Consider the following 19,617-nt stretch of genomic DNA (forward strand, 5'->3'; position numbering starts at 1 on the left):
TTTCCCGTTTGTCCCTATTAGTCTGCGGCCAGCACAGGAGCGAAAAGAAGCAGGTGTCTTAAACGCTTGGCTGACACGCTGGAATGGGACACACCGGGGACAGCTCTGGCTGTGTGAGCAGCGCTCACAGCACGTTCTGACCGGCCGTGCTCAGCACTGACAAGCAGCGAGGAAGCAGGGGCCTGCCTCTGAAAGCCCTGCTTGTTATTAATAACAAACATACCTGTCAGCTTGTGTGGAGGGAACAACGATGACACGACCACAAGGTGGGCAAAGAATGGGCACTGCTTCTGCAGGTTCACCCTCAACCCAGCACTGCCCCATGAACTCTGTTCAGACCACCCCACCTGTCTTCATCACTGTGTCCAGCTGAGGCCACCCCACCTCCATGTCAGCTGTCCCCACGCCCGTGATGGCTGGCTCCTCGTCTCCAGCCGTTAAATTGGTTGTGTCAGCTGAACAGCTGGCCCTGTGCACGATGGACAGCCTGCACCAGCATCCCTCCAAATGTGCTGCAGGGTCAAAAAGAGCCTGCCAGCACCTCCCCGAGGAGCAGCTGGCTCAATCTGAATCTAGGTGAGATGCAAGCTGTGCTGATGGAAAGAGGAGAAATAGTTGCCCACTACTTCCTCCTCCAGCACCCTTCTAATATCATCAGGATCTTAAGTAAGTATCAAACCCATCTGCCAGTCTCATACGCTAGAAAGGGGTTGAACAGCAAGGTGGCAAACTTGTGGGTGACACAACGTTATTTGTGGTAGCAGAAACAAGGCACATGACAAAAACATCATCTCATGATATTGAGTAATCGGGTGATAAAACAGGGAAAAGGCATCACATAGTACACATAGATATGTGTACTGTAATGCCAGTGGGCAAAGCAGACTTTACATACAGAGCTGAGGGTGCTGCACTCACTGCTAGCTCTCAGAGAAGAAATCTTTGAAGAGCTGTGAAATCTAGACATATTTATGAAAATACCAGATCCATTCTCAGCAGTGTTCAAAAAAGTAAATAAAATTTTAAATTTAGTATGGAAGAAACAAAACTAAAAACACTTCTGCATTCTGATATAAATACATCTGATGTGTCTACACCCTGAAAATGGTGCTGTTCAAGACTGCTGGTTCCAAAACAGTAACACTAGGGCCAGAGGAAGGTCCAGGCTGTGACATGGCTTCTGTACTGGGATTTCACAGTAGATGAAGAATACATATCTGAAAAATCAAAATGTGAGGGAGGACATGAGAGAAATCTGCAAAATCATGAATGGCACCGAGAAGGCAAATAGAGAATGATTGTAATTGACTCTCATACCACAAGAACTAGAAGCATCAGATGAAATTATTAGGAGGCCTGTTCAAAACAAACAAAATAAGGGCTCTTCTTTAAACCCTGCTTTGTTGGAGTGTGTCACTAATTGTCACAGGATGCTGCAATGTCAAAAATTGATATGGGTTCAAAAAGCAATTACACAAATTCATGGAAGCAAAAATCCATCAAGGGCTATTAAATTTAAAGATACCACATCTGTCTCAGGGAAGTCCCTGAGCCACAGCTTGCTGGAGTTTGGGACAGCATGCCAGAGAACTATCATTGTGTGCTTACCCCTCTCTTACGCTGTTCCCCAGGCATCAGCTGTTGTTTATGTTTGAGACAGTCTATTGCGCTGGATGGACTTGTCTTAACCAGCATGGCTGTTCTTATGTTTGGATGCCAGGAAATTAATTTTTCCACATCCAGTCTGTCGGAAATGATGCCCTTTCTTTCATACAAGGACTTGGGTAGGGTGATTTGGGAATTTGTTAACTCTAGATTATTTTAATCACCTGTAATAGGATTTGAAGACTCAGGCAACACAGACATTGCTCTGAGCAGGATTTGGTAGCACCAAAGCATGAGAAAAAGCAGGGGATACAGGTTTCACTGCTCTTAGACTCCCTCCACATGTTAACTCCAGACCTAGTGCCCACTTTTCACGGCCTGAGTAGCCAGGGCTTCACTAAATAACCAGAAATTCATCAATCAGAAACCTCTAGATATGTTTGGAGGTCCCACTTCTGTGGGACTGGAGCAAACTGTAGAGGCTTATGACAGCCTAAACCCTCATCATCAGCCTGTGCTGATGAATCAAAGTTTTCCTCCTTATTTATTTATAATGCAGAAGATGAAGCCTAGACTCTTTTTAGTTTTTCACCACCCACCAATGTGTCAGCTGCGACCTATTCCTATGGTTAGCCACCCCATGATGCCGTTTAACACACGAACAAGGGATTGCAGGTGCTTTTTCCCGTCGCAGCACACATCTCCTTTGCAGGGTGCTGGCTGAGGTGACCCTGGGGCAGTGGCGACGCTTCCAGCGCTGGACGAGTCTCCACGGCACGCACACCAGAAGATTGCCCCTTCCCGTCCATTATCTTCAACAGCAGCGTGGCCGCAGGGCTCCGATGCCGCAATCCTGCAGTTCGCAGGCACCCAAAGGCCATGCAGATCCAACTTTGCCTGCAGGAGGACGGCATGGATCCACTTTCCTTGGGAAAGCCGCGCCGGGAGACAACGGGCCCTGCCCGGCTGGCTCCTATTCCGGAGCCTTCTGTGTTTTAAGAGGGGGGCTGTCCACGCAACGATTACCGGTGAATTCCCTAAACTAACAACAACAGCAACAACAACAACAACAGCAACAACAACGGCTTGGTTGTTTTAATTTTTATTATTAGCATTACTACTACTCCAGCGGCCAAGCGCGGGCGCGCCGCGGCCGCGCCGCCGCAGCCCCAGCGCCGCCCGGCGCCGCCGCCCCCCGCCACCTCCAGGGGGAGCCCGGCGGCCGCGCCTCCGCCGCCTGAGGGGCCGGGAAGGACGGGCAGGATCCGTCCCTTACTGTAATAAAAAAATACCTCCCTCTCTGTTAAAAAAAGCTCTTTCCTTTCCCTAAGTCCTGAGGAGAAAGCTCCGCTTCAGCTTCCTTGCCCCAAGCACCCATCCTCGCCCCAGGCACCCCTCACTGCCCCGAGCGTCCCTCTTGCACCCAACACCCCTTCGTTGCCAGCGATTTCAAGGACGCGCCAGAGCAGTTCTCACTCGGGGTGTTTTTGCGGGAATCTTGACGTGCTGAGGAGGTGTTTGTTGTCAGGGGGAGGCAGGGTGAGGCTGAGGAATGGGCAGAACATTTCTCCAGCTCTCTGAGATGGTGTGGGTTATCCTCCCCCGCACCCCATCACTGAAAAGAGGTTACAGGCTCAGACATCGGATGTCTTTGTTTTGTTTCTCTTTTTTTTATCTTTTATTTATTTTTATTCTTTTCCAATCAGTTTTTGCCACATCGTTGTAGGTAAATATTGTAGGGAGAGTAAGTTGTTAAATATTAGTAGCTGGGAGTGCTGAGAATGGGCTGAGGAAGAACATGGTCCTGTTCAAAGGAATTAACGGGGAGCCAGTAAGATGATCAGAGGGCTGCTGGCTTTCCTCACTTTTCCTGTGAGGAAAGGCTGAGAGAGTTGGTTGTTCAGCCTGGGAAGGGAAAGGCTCCAAGGAGACTTAACAGCATCTTCCTTTATAATACCTTTATAGCACCTTTAATACCTAATGGGGCCCTCCAAGAAAGCTGGATAGGGACTTTTGACAACAGCATGTAGTGATAGAACAAGGGGGAATGGGAATGGCTTTAAACTGAAGAATGGTGGTTTTAGATTGGTTCTTAGGAAGAAAATGTGTTCTGTGAGGATGGGGAAGCACTGGCACAGGTTGGCCAGAGAAGCTGTGGGTGCCCCATTCCTGAAAGTGCTCAAGGCCAGGTTGGATGGGGTTCTGAGCAACCTGGTCTAGTGAAAGGTGTCCCTGCCCATGGCAGAGGGGCTGGAGCTAGATGATCTTTAAGGTCCCTTCCAACCCAAAGCGTTCTATGACTCTATGAAATAATTGAAACTACCGAATTAGTATTATGAAATGATTAGGTTTGCTCAGGTGTCTGATATAGGGTATTGGGGCCTGTTTTATTACTGGGGTGATATCAGATGAGTTCCATGATCTTAGTGGTCTTTTCCAACCTTTACAATTCTATAATTCTGTGATTTTGCTCAAGGTCATGGAGGGAGCTCTGGCAGGTCCTTGCCTGGTATCAGCAGTTGTCTGATTCCTCTCCTCTGTATTTGAGGGCTGAGCTTTTCTCATAAATGTGGTCCATGTGGTTTGCTGTGGGTAGAGCCTGGGTGGGCAAAAGACCATATTGCCAGCAGCTCAGAGGTTATATTGCCAGGACAACCCCAGCACAGAAATGGAAAGTGATTTTAAAGAGAGTGTATTTTATTCTTGCATGACTGCACACCATGCTTGGCTCTGGAGAAAATGGAATAAGTGGGGCTTCTTAAAAAAGAAGGTAATCTGTCAATTTATGTTTTCGCAGAAGTCAGCTCTTAGTGCCAAATTTTGTGTTTGGCACATTTAGGGACAAGGAGGTATTCTGGAAATGGGAATGGGAGGTGCTGTCACAGGACAGCTACAAATAGAGGCTCTAGTTTACTGTAGCACAAGAGTTCCAATGCTCCTGCTTGATTCTGGTGCCTCTGCTTATAGTCTGTATTGGGAAAGGGTTTTTTCCCATGGATAATAGACATTCCAAAGAGTCTCATAGAGGCAAAGCATGCATACAGAGCAGCTCTGGAGTGACATTATGAAAACTAGAGGCAAAGAGTTCCCTTCTCTAGCTGTTTCACTTCCCTGCAAGAAACTTTAGCATGCAGAGGTGACAGCTGTGCTGACGTTTTGATCTGCCTGTGCTGATTCAGCCTGTTCCTGCATCTCACCGTGGCTGTCTTGATCTGGCAGTGATTCTTCCCTTATTAAGCAGCACATCTTGCTGGCTGGAGGGCTGTTTGCTGGGAGATGCTCAGGCCCTGGCAGGGTGTGCAGCAAGGCATGTATGCCATCCAAGAAGCTGTGTCCCTGCAAGGAGGCATATTCCACTAAATATGGGAGTGCCTCAAACACGTGCATCTACTGATGAAATGGCAAACCAAAACAAGTTATCTGGGACTGCTGCTGGTGGTTTCTTGATTCAGTAGGCTGGATTATGTAACCTAGAGAGCAATATTCAGCTGCGGAGGGGCTGTATCTTCTACCTGACAGATGGTATTTTCTTAAAGTATTTGGAAAGATGGTATTCTTAAAGTAAAATATTTCTTAAAATATTCTTAAATCTGATTTGATTAAGCATATCCCTTTGCCTTAATGCTGAGGAAAAGCAGTCTCTCCTGCAATGCTGCATTCTTTCTGGCATACCTTTACTCATCTGTCACACAGCTCCAGGTCCAGTGACAACGAAGAGATATGAACGTTCCCTACCTTTGGCAAAGGGAGCCAAGGATGATTGCGTTAGTGTTCTTTCATAACAAACTCCAATCATTGGCAGACAACTTACAATCAAGGTTTTCTTTCCATCCTCAGCACCACTGCTGGTTTGAGTAGTGTATCATTAGGATGATTGGATAACAGATTCATGCACGGTGCTGAAATTAAACTTGACCTGTCTAATCACATTGCAAATAGCAATTGGAGGTTGGGGGGGGGGGTTTCAGCCATCTTACAGATCTTACAAAATATGTGTTGGCATTGGGGAAACAGTTGTAGGTGGCGAGAAAAGGAAATATTAGCAGAAAAGGTGTGCAAAATATCAAGGTATGCATGCGAGGTATCTTGTACTGATGTGCTTGCTTAGGAAGATACTGTGGGAAAAAAAACCTGGTGAATTTGGCAACTGGGAAGCTGAAGATGAGTGCTTCATATCAGATTTCTGTAATTGGTTTGGCATAACTTTGAAAAGGTTAACTGGCCAGGGCTGCCCTTGTCAGTGCTTGTCAACAGCCACAACAGAGTCAAAGCAGAATTCCCCCTTCTAAACACAAAATAAGATATAAATGTCCCTTCTCACACCGCTCTTGAGTGCTAAATATCATACAAGGTCAAACAACCAAGAAAAAACAGGAAAGTACAATGATTCAATAAAGCACCAGAATAAATAACATGAATAACTTATACACTGCATAGAAGTGTAATAGAAGCCAAAACAAGAAACAACTTCTCAGCTTCTTCTAAAACTTACCCAAATTGTCTGGCATGGAGCATGATAGAACTTATCCATATTGGTGCTTTGGAAGGGAATTCACCAGAGGTCTACTGTTAAAGTCTTTGTCCAGTAATTTAGGTGTGAAAGAAGTGAAAAATCAAGTGACAGTTTATCATGTTGTGACATTTTTAAGGTGACACTTTTAATATAAGTCGTTAAAAAAAGGGAAGGGAAGGTAAAATGAAATAGATAGGAGACTGCAAAATCTGCCCCAGTTTTATGATGGATAATATCCCCAAAATACCTGTGAGCTAGTATAAGTGCTTAATGCATATTAAAGCAGAATTTGGCCTGGTGTGTAATTCAAAAAGGAAGTATTTAGAATGTAAGCTATTATTTATGGCACCACAAAAATTATCCAAACACAAAATTGGTAACAAGATCAGCAACATGCTACTGAAAGTCTTTGTTTTCTTCATAGCTAGGGGAAATTCTGATTTTATATTTCACTGGAAATGGTTAAGTTTTTTTTTTTTTTTTTTAATTTAGGAAAAAGCAGAAATTATAGCCATTTAAAAAGTCTAATTCGTAGATGAGAAAGAATTTTTTTTTAAATTTCACCTTTTTATTTACCTTTTTAAAAAGTGTTCTTTAAAAAATTATTAAAAGCAATTTGTAACAGATCAATTAGTGACAGATAAAGATAACAATATCCACTTAGTATAACTGTCTTCTTTCTTTGTACAGAATGTTTCCTGTTTGTGTTGTAATGCTGAGGCTGTCAATGTTATTTCACTACAAATCAAATAGGAGATTTATGAGTGTTGCAGTTGTTTTGGTACCAGATAGCAGGAGTGCTTAGTGATATGCCAGTAAAATTAAACCATTTTTCAACTGCCCTATTATCACATAAATAATAATATTGCACACAGCACCAACTTGTTGTGAATATATGAAGATATAATGTGAAAATACCTGTATAAAACTTAGCCATTAATATAACATTTTCAACAAGTTTTCAAAATAACATTCAGATTTTTAAAATGTGTCTAGAATTTGCAATTAGAAATAGAAAATTTTGTGAAAAATTAACTATTTCTTCCCTCCCTGTCCTGAACTATATTGTCAGCAATCCTTGATAAAAAGAGATCCTAACTCTTGTCATGCCTGGTTTTCAAAAGGAATGGGTATTCTGCCTGACTTTTCAGACTTCCTCCTTAAGCAGTCCCCAGGTGAAAAGTGGCTGAACGGGTACTGTGTCTCATCTGTTGTCCCAACAAACAGGTTTCCATTTCCATACTTGCAGGTTCACCTCTGGAAGATGGCTGAGGAAAAGACATATGCCTAGCACAGATTTCAGACTTCTGGACATCAGGTAAGTTTCAGTGAGCCCTAGGAAAGAATCAGTGGATTGCTCTTAATTGATTACCTCGTCTGTAAGCCCAAGTTCATACATTTTCATACAGAACCAGAAAATCAGATCCTAGCTGTGCCTACCATTTTCACTTGATGTTTTTGCTCTGGACCCTTGTTCAGTGCTCTAAATCACTTTCTGTCTTTGGTTATTTGACAGGGACAAGAAAAAATATTTCAAAGTTTAAAACAATGACTTCTACAAAGACTGTGTATCAAGTCTTTAAATTAGTGGTTTTCCACATTTTTTTCAAATTTTTTTCTTTATTATATTTTTTATGTGTCTAAAGCAAATATCAATCTTTATGTGATCAGTTGACACCCACAGACTGATGTTAGGCTTGCTTATCTGGTTGCTTTTCACTGACCTTCCTTAGAAGTAAGCCATAGAGCAGGAATCTGCCAACCAAAAGTATAAAAAGCCTCACTGTAATGGCACATTACTGGAGACAGAAGAAATCCAAGGGCTCACATCTTAGACGAAGAAAAACTACGTTGCTGGCAAGCTACATTTAGCAAAGACTTATTTCATCTGCCAGTGATTATTTAGAGTACATGCTCACTTTTCATATAGATAATCACAGATTCAAGCTAAACAGAGCTTCATTTGCCAGGGCCTCCGAGTAGTGCCATGATGCATATGTTAAAGAGTAGCAACAAGGCTCTAATGACAACTGGTTTTTCATTTACTGGATACAGATATTCAGACATGCTATTCCCAGTGAACACACTGGGCACAACACAGAGCAAATCATGAGCCTAGATTTGTTAGGTGTGTAATGAAAAAGGGTAATATACTGAATAAAATGAATTTCAAGTGCAACCAAAAAAAAAAATCTCTTTCTGAAAGTATTTTAAATAGATTTGATGCTAGAAAGAGAGAAATCACTGAAATCAAAAGCTAGCCGTTGCAGAACAAAACCTGCTGCAGACAGAGAAACTATAATTTTATAGGCAACACTGAATTCAGTTCCAGGAAAAACGTACATGAAACATAGCTGTCTTGACAACCCCATTCAATGAGCTACTCAAGATGGAAGCTGTGTGAACAAAAAGCCTTCTGAAACCATAAAAGCAGCACTCAGTAGCTAAGGTGAAAAAGCTCTAAAATTATGGGAAGGTGTCAAAACCTGTCACTTTATTAGCAGATGCTTCTAAATCAGTATAGGAACAAAATATCAAATCTTTCAAAAGTGAAATAATGGAACTGTTCTGAAAGAGAAGAGAAAAAAACACGTGCCACACGATTGGGGTTTCCAGGACTTTTGCTAAGTGGTCTTTGGAAGATTGTAGACAACAAAGCAGGGCACAAGCAGCTGATGTCAGTTTTTCAAAACGGTAATAATTTTAAGCATATAGGACTGTAAAAAGACTTTGCAATGAGTTTTTGAGCAAACACTTTTAGTCAGGAATAATAGCTAAGCAAAAAAACAAGGGCCTGATTTTGCTCTACCTCGCTTTTTGTTTAGAAAGTGTGAAATGCTATCATCAAGTCAGAATTATCTTTTCTCACAGAACTGTGTTAATATTTTACTCCCAAAGAAAGATATTGCTATAACTAGTGACTACAGTCTATTCAGTCTAACTTAGAGTTCAGGCCTTTGACTGAGGAGACTTTTGGCTTGTGGGGTTAAACAAGAGCTGGCTTTAACTAAGTATCAAGAGTACTGATTTTCACCAAAAAGATGCTTATGATCAGCAAGAGCAAAACTGAGAATATGTCACTGAATAAAAACCTGGAACTAGATCACTCCTAATAAAGCTGAGGGTAGGGTTGCTTTCGTGGGATGATGGCAAGTCCCAGGTCAGTGTGCTGATAATAACTGCTGTGAACATTAGTTTAGCAGCAAACAGCACTCCTGATAGAAAGGGAGGAGGGTGTAAGGATGAAGGAAGGAACAAACCACCTATCTGGCCTCTTTAAACATGGTGGAGTTTTAAACTAATCATGACAGCATGTTTGCTGGTGGCACAAAAGAGATCCTGACCTGATACATTAATTTTGTCAGTCAAGTGCTACCAGTCATGTTAGGACAGGGGGAAACTGCCTGTCAAGGTAGCTTGGCAAATCAGCCTTAAGCCAGGTGACATAAACAGAACAAAATAGTTGCAAGAGTAAGGATGCAGGCAGGATTCAGGACACAGGCAGGAGAGTGCAGTGAGCTGTTTGGAACCCCTCACTGTGGGGTTGCTGCCCCGGCTCAGAGCCACAGAGCTCTTACAGCTTGCACTGGAAAGGAGTGGGATGCACTCATGGCAGGCTGGGTAGGAAAGGACAGGATGAGACTGAACCCTCCTCCCTCATGGTCAGTGGTCTCAGCTAGAGCAAGGGGATGGGGATATCAGTTTCCTCAAATACTCTTCCACAAGTCCCCCTCCAAAAACATGTGGCTAAGCAGGCCAGTGAGTGCTGTGGGGCTGGAGGTGGTTTGTTGCTCCTGTTGCTGCTGTTCTACTTTACTGAAGTGCCTCATTCTGTGCTGAAGGCCATGCACTTGCCCTCTCCAGCAAATGCCCTGAACCCTTCACTGAAGAGTTACTCTCATCCTCTCTGACTCAGTGAATGTGAAAGCATTGTGAGCAACGTGGAACACATCCAAAAAGAGAATTGAGGCAAAATGGCCTCATAGGGTAATCGCCTTACATTTAGAGCATGCTTCTGAGGCTGTGGTTCAGTGCTTTAAATCCAGTTCCAGTGCTCCCTCTATGCCATAAAATATATTTCAGCTAGACTTGTATTGCAAGTGCTGACACTGGGTTTGCACTGGTTCCAAAAATGTTCATGGGTTATCTTCAACACCCAGCTCTATGATGACTAAGACTGACTGTTGTTTTGTAGCCAGCAAAAGGTCAGTGTAAGGATACAGGCAACATAAAGACCAGTCACATGGCAGGTTCAAGAGAAATAAGCTTGAGTGCTCCCCTCTGGCCTGGATCAGGCTGGGACATATACCAGTTTATACAAATCTAGGATTGTTCCACAGATTTAGGGTTGAGTGAGGAGTTCTCAAATCCTTTTTCTGAGAGTATAACAGAGAATAATTATCGTAGAGTGGATTGTTAAAGATGCTTGCTTGAGAGGGGAGATTTTTTTTCCAAATACTCTGACCTCGTGATTATCAATTTATTGAAAATGTAATAAATTAATAACCTGTAAACCTGAGAATACCTAATGCCTCTTTTCACAATCTTATTGTGATGACCATACTAGAGCTTTTTGAACTGTTTCCTTCAAAGTTTTAAGCTGAGAATTAATTATTCTCCCTCCCCTCTGCCCTCCAAATCCAACAGTAGTTGTGCACATGCAAATCCATTTTCCTACTGTTCAAAAAACCTGTGTTCAGAAGACATGACTATTCCAAACTCCATCTTCTGTTGAGAGCTCAGCAGAATCATTCACTTTAGTTTACATACAATATACCCATAACGGGATGCTTCATGCAAAGAGATGTTTACCCTCTACAGTGCTTGGAGAAAACTCATCCCCTTTTCTCCAAGGCTAAACAAAATATATGTTTCAAAGGCTAAACCAAATATATACTGTTCACTGTCTATTAATTAAGAAATAATAGTCTCAGCAAAGGGCATTTCTGAGGGATTAAGGACTGGCTGCATGAATGGATAGCCTGAGATTTTTAATTAAGGGTGCAAGCTCCCTCTGTTCTGGCATATGATGTTCTGTTTAAATGAGGTTCTATTGAATTCAGAGGTTTTTCATGGCATGAAGTTCACCAGTTTAATGGGTGACAACACAGCCTAGAAGGACAACAGTCTCATCAGTACCAAAGTATTATATTACTGCTGTGAATGTGGCCAAAGACATAATTTGTGATGCTGGGGCCTTCCAAAAATTATAGCTCAACTGTGGTAGTGAAGGAGTTGTTTCCAAATTTATAGGTCTATGAGGTCATACCAGAGGATCTTTCTCACTCAGAATCTACACTGAATCCCATCACAGACCATCACCTACATAAATGTGAAGATGGGAAGTTTGGTTTATGGAAGACATGATAAAAAAAAGTATATGAAGACTAGAGCTGTATCATGGCTGAGAACAACTAGAAGCAGTTTCTTTATGTGTTGAATGGGCCATGTTAATAGCCCTGGCATAAACATGAGCTAAATTAAAACTGCTGGTGTCCGTTTCCTTAAAAGCAAAAGAAAATGCAACTATTATGAGTTTTGGCTGCTCAAAATCAAAGAGCTTTCCCTGTCTGAGTGGAGATTATGCCATATGCAACCTTTCTTGCAATCAAAGAGCCCCAGTGGCCAGCAGCAGAGCTACTGCCAGAGGCAGTGTCTGTGTAGCTCAGTCAGGCCTGGACAGGAGATCTGTTGGTCACAGCAAAGGTGGGTCCAACCCAGAGCAGGAATGCTGAAATTACCTCTGTTGGCCATAAAAACATCCCAACAGCTTAATCCCACACCTGTCTTTTGTTGCTGAGCTGGGGCATTACTTCTGTCTTTAGTTTGTCTGAAAAAATAATGCATTATCTCCCTCTAGTACTCATTAGCAAAAGATAAGCAGGATCAGGCCCTAAATTTATGGAAATTAAATGCTGTCAAATCTGTTTAACTCCTGTAGGACTTTTTCACAACTTTATTATAGTTGCATTCAGAGGCTGTTTTGTTAGGAAATAGTAACATATTTTCTGCTCCCCCACCTTATAGCACTACTGTGGAGAAACTGATCTGACAGGGAGCAAAAATACACTGTTGGAAATAAATTCGGTGTTATGCTGAAAGTCAGCCATGAAACCTTGAAGAAAATGGTGGGTGAGAAAGCTTCCTTTCCCTAGGAAAAGAACTGCCTCCTTTTTGGGACATCCTCATTGAGACTCCAGGAGCTGCACCATAACATTCTGCACCCTACGTACTGTGGCACACATGCCTACAGTGCTGAACTGTGGGGGTTGAGGCACTTCTCCAGGATCCAACTGCAAAGGCTGGGGACAAGGTGGCATATGATGAAATGGAGCAACTCAGAAAGTGACAGCAGAAACATCAGAGAAGCAGACATAGTAAGTATCAAGGACACACCAGAGCCAGCAAGGAAAACCCTTGTACCCTCACCTTGAGAGAAACCTAAGACAGAGATAACTTGAGTTGTGGCTCAAAAGAAGCTTGAAAGTGTGAAAAGAGAAAACACTGACTATTGTTTTGATTCCTGCTGTGCCCAGAGTAACGGGACATTGTGTGCAGTCTTTCTAAACAAACAGGCACGCATTAAAAAGCTCAATTCACTCCCTCATCCGTATGTTCTCCAAACAAAAACAAGCTGTAGAGACCCTGAATATTGGTCAACTACCTGGGTCAAGGAGGGTAACAAGAAGTATTTTAATAAAGGAAATTTTTTCCTCAGAATTTATTTGGTCTTTTCTTATCTCTAGTAAAAGATTTTAGTCCTTGTCTGTGGTGATATTGTCATTAGCATTGTCATAGCAACTGATAAACAAGGAGAAAGTGATGTGCAACAACTTTTTTTTTTTTTAAAGACAGTCCAAACGTCTTACTAACAAGTAATTTGATGACAGAATTTAGCAAAGTGGCTGCACAATAAAAAGGTTTATCTTTAAACATAACGCTCTTTTCCATTTTAACTGAGCATAAAATCATATCTTTAAAGGATTGGCAAAAAGTGGGGCTTTATGCCTCTTGAGTAGTTCCATGTGACATATGGTCTTTCCAAGCAATAGTTTTATCGTCTGCACACAGTAGCAGCAGATTTGAGCTAATGTTCCTGTGAAAACAAGTAAGGGTTTATCCAAAAACTGAAGAAGGGGAGGAGAAAGGCACCTTTGCCCTGCTGTACAGAAAAAACAAATCGTGTCTTACGTCAAACTTACGACATCCCTCTATAAATATAGCAGCTACTGGTAGTGACTAACTTCAGCACATGCTCTGGGGGGGGGGGGGTTGACGAGGACTCAGTGACCTGTTCGATTCCCTGCCCACCAGTGATATTCCCAGGAGTGTTTCAGCCCTGTGCTGCCCTGAAATCTTGGATGGGGCAGGGTGGTTCTTGGGAACAGATGGGGCATGCCTGCCCAGAGGGGCTTAGCTCCAACTTTTTCTATGTAGCCACATCTCCATTTCCCAACATAGATGCTTATAATCAGCATCAGGCACTGGCAAGCAGCATGGCTTGCTTGTTGTTAGATGCTGAACAGCACCTTGTCTCCATGCTCCCCAACATTCTTCTTCACTCTGGGATTATGGCTGAGGACTCACTTAGCAGCTGGGCAGCAGTGCAGGGCAGGATGAGCCTCATAGGCAAATACACATGGCCTGTGTTTGTTTTAGCTTGCAACTTTGCCTAAATATTGGCCTAAAATTATTCTGAGCTTGCTGCTGCTTCAATTGAGAACCACTGCACTAGAAACAGTCCCTGTAAGCTAATTGTTGCTGGTGTAACAAGTGCAGAATTAATGGATTGCAAAACATTTCTGCATCTGAAGAATTCTGCTATAGTAGTTGGACACATGCACACAGGATGCAAATAAATAAACATATGCTCATATGGTTATATTCTTGCATACACATATGCATGCATACACATATTTATATTTGCATTTATATATGTATATTTAGAATGAACTTAAATAACAGGAAATATGGTGGGGAAAATTGAAATGTAAAATTTAAAAAAAAAAAAAAGAATCCCATAGCTCAAAAACTTACCAGAAGGCATATTTTCAGAGAAGCTTTCAATGTGCTTGAATGGCCTTGTGATGCTTTTGTAGTAATGAGTGATTTTTTTCTCATTCTTACAACAATGCAATAATTTTTAGGTTGAGACCTCAAGGTTTCTCATCAGCAAGAATGAATTCCCTGCACTCTGAAATCTTTCACGAGCGATTCTCTCTCCCCTGCTCTATGTGCCACTCTCTTATCCCCAAGCATGTGTCAATTTTGCTTCTATCTGAAGTTCAGTGAGATATTTTTCTGGTGGTTAGCTGAGATCTCTTTGCAGCAGCCACGCAAAATTTTTAGAACTGACACAAGGTGTCACAACTGTGGCAGTGTTGCATCTGCCCTGGGGGACATGGAAAAAGATTGGTTCCTGGAACATCTGAATCAGGACTGAGGCATTAAGAGTTCAGTCTGTGGATTGTCCCAAGTCCTAAAACTATAAGAGAAACAGATATATCTTTGATTTGAGACCTACCACTGCAGATAGAAATTGCATCTGCCTGTAGTAAAACAGCACAGTGTAGATTAGGAAATTACTCTTTTGCATTATATATAGATACAGAAGGAGCAGGCAGAGGCACAAAAGAAATACCCACCATTGGTGATTGCCAGACATGGATGGCATTACAAAATAGGAGGAAAATGGAGCTCCTGAAAGTGTCTTTCCATGTCTGAGTTTTTCTTGGGACTGTGGCACCATGCAGAGTTGCTAACCCTGGGACAGGAATACCAGACCTTATATACGGCATACTTACAAAGGACACTGTGGTACGCACTATAGACAAACTACTCTGCAACAAAGAAAAGCTTTGTGCTGACTCAACAGAGCTAGGTAACAAATGTAGCTTTCAAAATGACTCTTTCTCAATAAAGGGTAATCGGTTCTTCCCTTTTCTCATTGTGTAAGATACTCTATAGACTTTATTCATTAGAGAGCACTCTGCAAAGTTGAAGTAAGAAATGGGAAAAATAAGGATGGCAATAGAGTTGTAAATTCAGCTTACATGTCAAGGAAATGACAATAAACTGATACACTTTCTGTAAAAAAAAACACTGACCGATGGTGCCATTCCTTGAATAAAAGCAACAAACATTTGGTATGCCAGTACCTTCAAGGTATAGACAAAGATGGGGCTGTCACAGAATTACAGAATGGCTAAAGTGGAGATCATCTCTGGAGATCATCTATTCCAACTCCGCTTTTCAAAGCAGTGTAAACTAGAACTCAGTCCTCTGGGCTGTGTCCACTGATGCTTTCAATGTCTCCAAAGAGGGAAACTCCACATCCTCTCTGGCTAATTTATTCAACATTCAATTAATTTCACAGTAAAAAAGTGGCTGGCCTCCAGCTGGACATGCCAGCCACATCACAAGCTTTTGAGCCTCGTAGTTCTGCCAGTTTACAGTCCACATGTAAACTGACAGTCCACTGTCCTTTTATTTACCATGCAGTTCATCAGTTTGCTGAGTGTTATGCAAGTGGTGTTAGGGGAGACAATGCTGAAGGACCTGCCAAGAGAAATGAAACCCTTTGTTCTCCCCTAATATGCCAGGCCTGTCACTTCATCATTGAAGTTTATCAGTTTGGCCAAGCATGTAATAACTGCAGTGTAGATCTTGCTGGTTTGATAGAAGAGAGCTGAATAACTTCTAAGGTATCATTTATTTAATGATGTCTAACTTCCTGATCACAAAATGTCCCTGAGCAGGCTATGCAGATGTTCCCCATGTCCTCCCATTGTGTGTCCTCACAGTGTATTACACATCCTGAGACTGGAGTCACTCTTGGTTTGCATGTCATTCACCTGGTTTATTGTAATCTTGACCTAATGTTCAAAATTTAGCCAATCTGACTGGCTATTTATTAATGTAATTGGTTCCCTCATTAATTCTTAGAATGAGGTTTCAAGTACATCTTGAAAGTCAAAATTGGCTTTCAGCAAGTATTGATATGCCGAGAAAAATCATTGTATTTCATGTACGTCACTACATTTTTACAGGAAAATTTGGGGAAACTTAGACATGGACTGAAGATATTAAGTTAAAGTAAGAGCTAACATAATCTAAAAAATTACTGGCATTTTAATGGAGGACAATTACTTACGAAAAGTACTTGTTTTGCTGTTTGCACAGTAAAATTTGTCAAGATATTGTGTAAGTCCTATGGACACTCTGATAGCCTTCCATGTTTATTTCATTAATGGGGTCTCAGCTTCTGAATTCCTGGTAGAAGAATATCCTGGAAACAGAAAATAACTGGTGGACTCCAGTCTCATGAACTGCCCTGCTTTGTTCCTGTCTAGTGGGCCTTGCTGGAGTGGGCAGAAAAGATAGACTTAAAGACAGGATTAAAACTACTGCTGTTCTTGCTTTTCCAGCCTTTCTTGAAACAAATATAAAATTTTTTAGGCTGAATTAGACAGGGAGGAGTAGAACACATCATCTGCATCTCCTTTAATTCTTGAAATCTTCGCAGCAGCTGTCAGCTTTATTTTGTTCATTGATCATTCAGTTGAGCAAGAGCAAGAAGATGAAGGACCGTTCACCCCTTGATGCTGTTAACAAGCCTGTCAGGCATTGACAACTTAAATGAGAGACATTTCACAAAATTATGAGTGAAATTTTAAATGTCTTGTTGAGGCATACCACAAAATCCTTTGCTGTCAACTGAGCGCTTGCAGTAAGCTGGGTTTTTTCCCTGACTCAGCACTCTGCTCATGTCAGACCCATCAGGATTTTGGAAACATCTCCTTTTTATAGGGGGCATGCTCAGAAACATTAATGCAACCATTAACACTCAATTTACCTGCTGACATTACTGTTACACATCAGTACTGTCATTTATGTGCATGCAGCAGAAGGGCAGGATAGTTTAATGAAGACTTTTTAAAATGGACTTAGTTTCTCTGAGAGAAGTTTCTCTTCTCCCTATTAAATACCTCTACCTGATTTAAACTGACAGTATTTCACAACCAATTCAATGTACTTTTTCTCCTCTGCCATTGCCTGAGTGGTCCATATGGTTTTAAGGTGATGCTTTAGTCCCACAACAAGAAATATGTGTGGTTTTTAATGACTTTTTACTGCAACTGTGTCCTGACTGCACACATATTGCAAAGGGTATCTATTTGGCCCTTGGCCCAAACAAAAGCCCTGTGCAGTGGCTGGAACCACAAGGGCACTTAATAGCAGGGCCCAGAACTGTGGTACAATAGCTTCACAAGCCCTAAAATCTTCCATGCTTGAGGAAGCTCATCACCCAAAGCACAGGGCCAGAAGTTTGTCTGTCTGCCTTTCACTGGACACACATGCCCCAGCAGCATCCATGACAGGCTCTATTCCCAAATTTTGCTCTTCAAGGTATAGCAAAGTGGGGTAGTTTCTTTCCGTACAGGTTTCAACTAAGGTGAGCATAAGCAGCCTTTGCTCAGTTGACTGCAAACCCTGTTTGAACAAAAAATTTTGTTTCACAAAATCCAACGTGTGTAGTACCAGAAGAATCTATTATGTTACATGAATAACAGTATTGTAAGTTCGCTTCAAACAGAATATGTTTTTGAGCCAGTAGCCAAGATCAGAAGCAGCCATGCAATTTAGAGCTAACTTGATAATCCATCAGCACTTAGTCTCCAACTTGGAAAAATATTTTGAGTACCAGCTTAACTTGAATTTTGTGGATATATACATTGATTTCAGTAGGGCAAACACATATGCCCAGACCTATGTGTGACTGCAACTATGTAAAATTAAATGAATCACTGAAAGAGAGTCATTAGAAGAAACCCTGAATTTTAGCTGACTAAATTTGTCCAGGGATAAATATAAGATCAACTCCACCCTGGCTCTCTTTCTTTTTTGGTGTAGTATAACGTAAGCAAGATCCTATTACTCTGCAATATTGATGGCATACCTTCATGCATAGGAGATAACACATTCCCAGCATCTATAAAATTTAAAATTGATCTTTTCCACTGCTGGGTTGTTTGGCTTTTTAACCCAGTTTTACTCCCCGGAATCTTCTAGAAACAATAACACTGATCCTGTGTGTTCAGACTATACGAAGAAGATGAATTTACACAATTGCCAAATTTCTTTGTTTTTTTCTGCTGCCTTTCATTTGCTGTACTTTTTTCATGCTCAGAAGTGAATATACTTTCTACCAGACTTCCAGCATATTTTCCTGTCACACATTCTCCTGCTTGGAGCTCTTTTGTTCTAATACTCTTGACATTTAAGCTGGGCATTTTAAAGGTTCTTTCTCTTTACTTTATTCCATGATTTATTGATTACTTCCAGCTTCTGTTTCCCTAAGCCTATTTCCTTTCACATTTTCTCACCCCTCCAACTTGTTATTTCATCCCTTGATACGAATAATGCTTCACAGTCCCAGTTTTAAAGCTGCAACTACGGCACAATTTTTTCTCCCATTGGCTTGGCATAGCAGCATTTTTTTTTTACACACGGAGGCCCAAAGACATTGTAAATGATTACAGAGGTTATTGTTAGTGATGAATGTGTCACGGCCACGCATTTACAAAGGGCCTGTTGAGCTACACTGTCCTTTGCAAATGGTTCCTGAAGAAGTCATAGGCACGACTCGCAGATCAAGGGACTGCTCCATGTGGGAAAGTGACACTTTGCACTGGGACAAAACTTGTCATTGTATGGGGAGAAGCCTCTTCCCAAAGCCTGGGCAGTCCTGGCTATGTGAGTCTGACTGAAAACCAGAACAATGGGAGATGCTGGATGAGGAGTCTTGCCAGCAGTTAAGGGTTATTGCACCTGCATATTGTAGTGCACATTCTATGCTAATTGCTACCTGGTGGGAGCCACGCAGTTGGTGGCAGAGTATGGCTGTGTTTGTGCTCCCATCTGCATTTCTGCAAGGCACAGTTTTTTTCTGGTGTTGCTCATATAAAGGAGGCTTCCATTCACCAGAAAGACCAGTTCTATTGTAAGAAACACAACCGGAGCTGTATTAGGTGTGCATCTCAGTGTGAGTCTTGGACTGAAGTTACCTAATTTGGCTGCATCCCCATTCCCTGCCATGACGTTGGCATAATATTTGTCTGTCTTGGCATCTTCCTCAAGCTATACAAATAGTTTTGGAATCATCAGATGGGAGAGCCTAGAATGAAGCAAGGCATTACTACCTATGCAAGGCTTTGAATAGCCTTATTTCTCTGTCTTCTGCTCTGTTATGGCAAAGGACTGGAAAGGACCCTTGTCTTTCTCACATCTGTGTTCCCATCTTGGACTGAGTGACACACTGAGTGCTTTAATTTCCCCTCAGTGCCCAGAGTAGTGCAGTGATTTGCTGCTGTACGTACACAATAGGAAAGCACAGTAATTGACCTGGATCCAGCTAGGAATTTGTATATTAGGCATTAAGGGGCGGATCGTCCAAGGTGACAGCTGGATTCTGTGCAGCAGAGTGCTATGTTCAGAGG

General features: G+C 42.0%; 1 protein-coding gene across 4 annotated transcripts in view; it reads left to right on the plus strand.

The window, feature by feature from the left end:
- Nucleotides 1-13,386, plus strand: part of LOC146768291 (uncharacterized) — a 180,917-nt gene extending 167,531 nt beyond the window's left edge. For 2 of the 4 annotated variants that reach the window (XR_014952727.1, XR_014952726.1), the window contains 2 exons: nt 7,368-7,436; nt 12,146-13,386. The gene's annotated coding sequence lies outside the window, so the exon portion shown is untranslated. The remainder of the gene's footprint in view (nt 1-7,367; nt 7,437-12,145) is intronic. The other 2 variants (XM_085571520.1, XM_085571519.1) reach the window with 2 other exon arrangements.
- Nucleotides 13,387-19,617: the final 6,231 nt, after the last annotated feature.

The sequence above is a fragment of the Lonchura striata genome, chromosome 2 (assembly GCF_050655825.1).
Source record: "Lonchura striata isolate lonStrDom1 chromosome 2, ASM5065582v1, whole genome shotgun sequence".
NCBI lineage: Eukaryota > Metazoa > Chordata > Aves > Passeriformes > Estrildidae > Lonchura > Lonchura striata.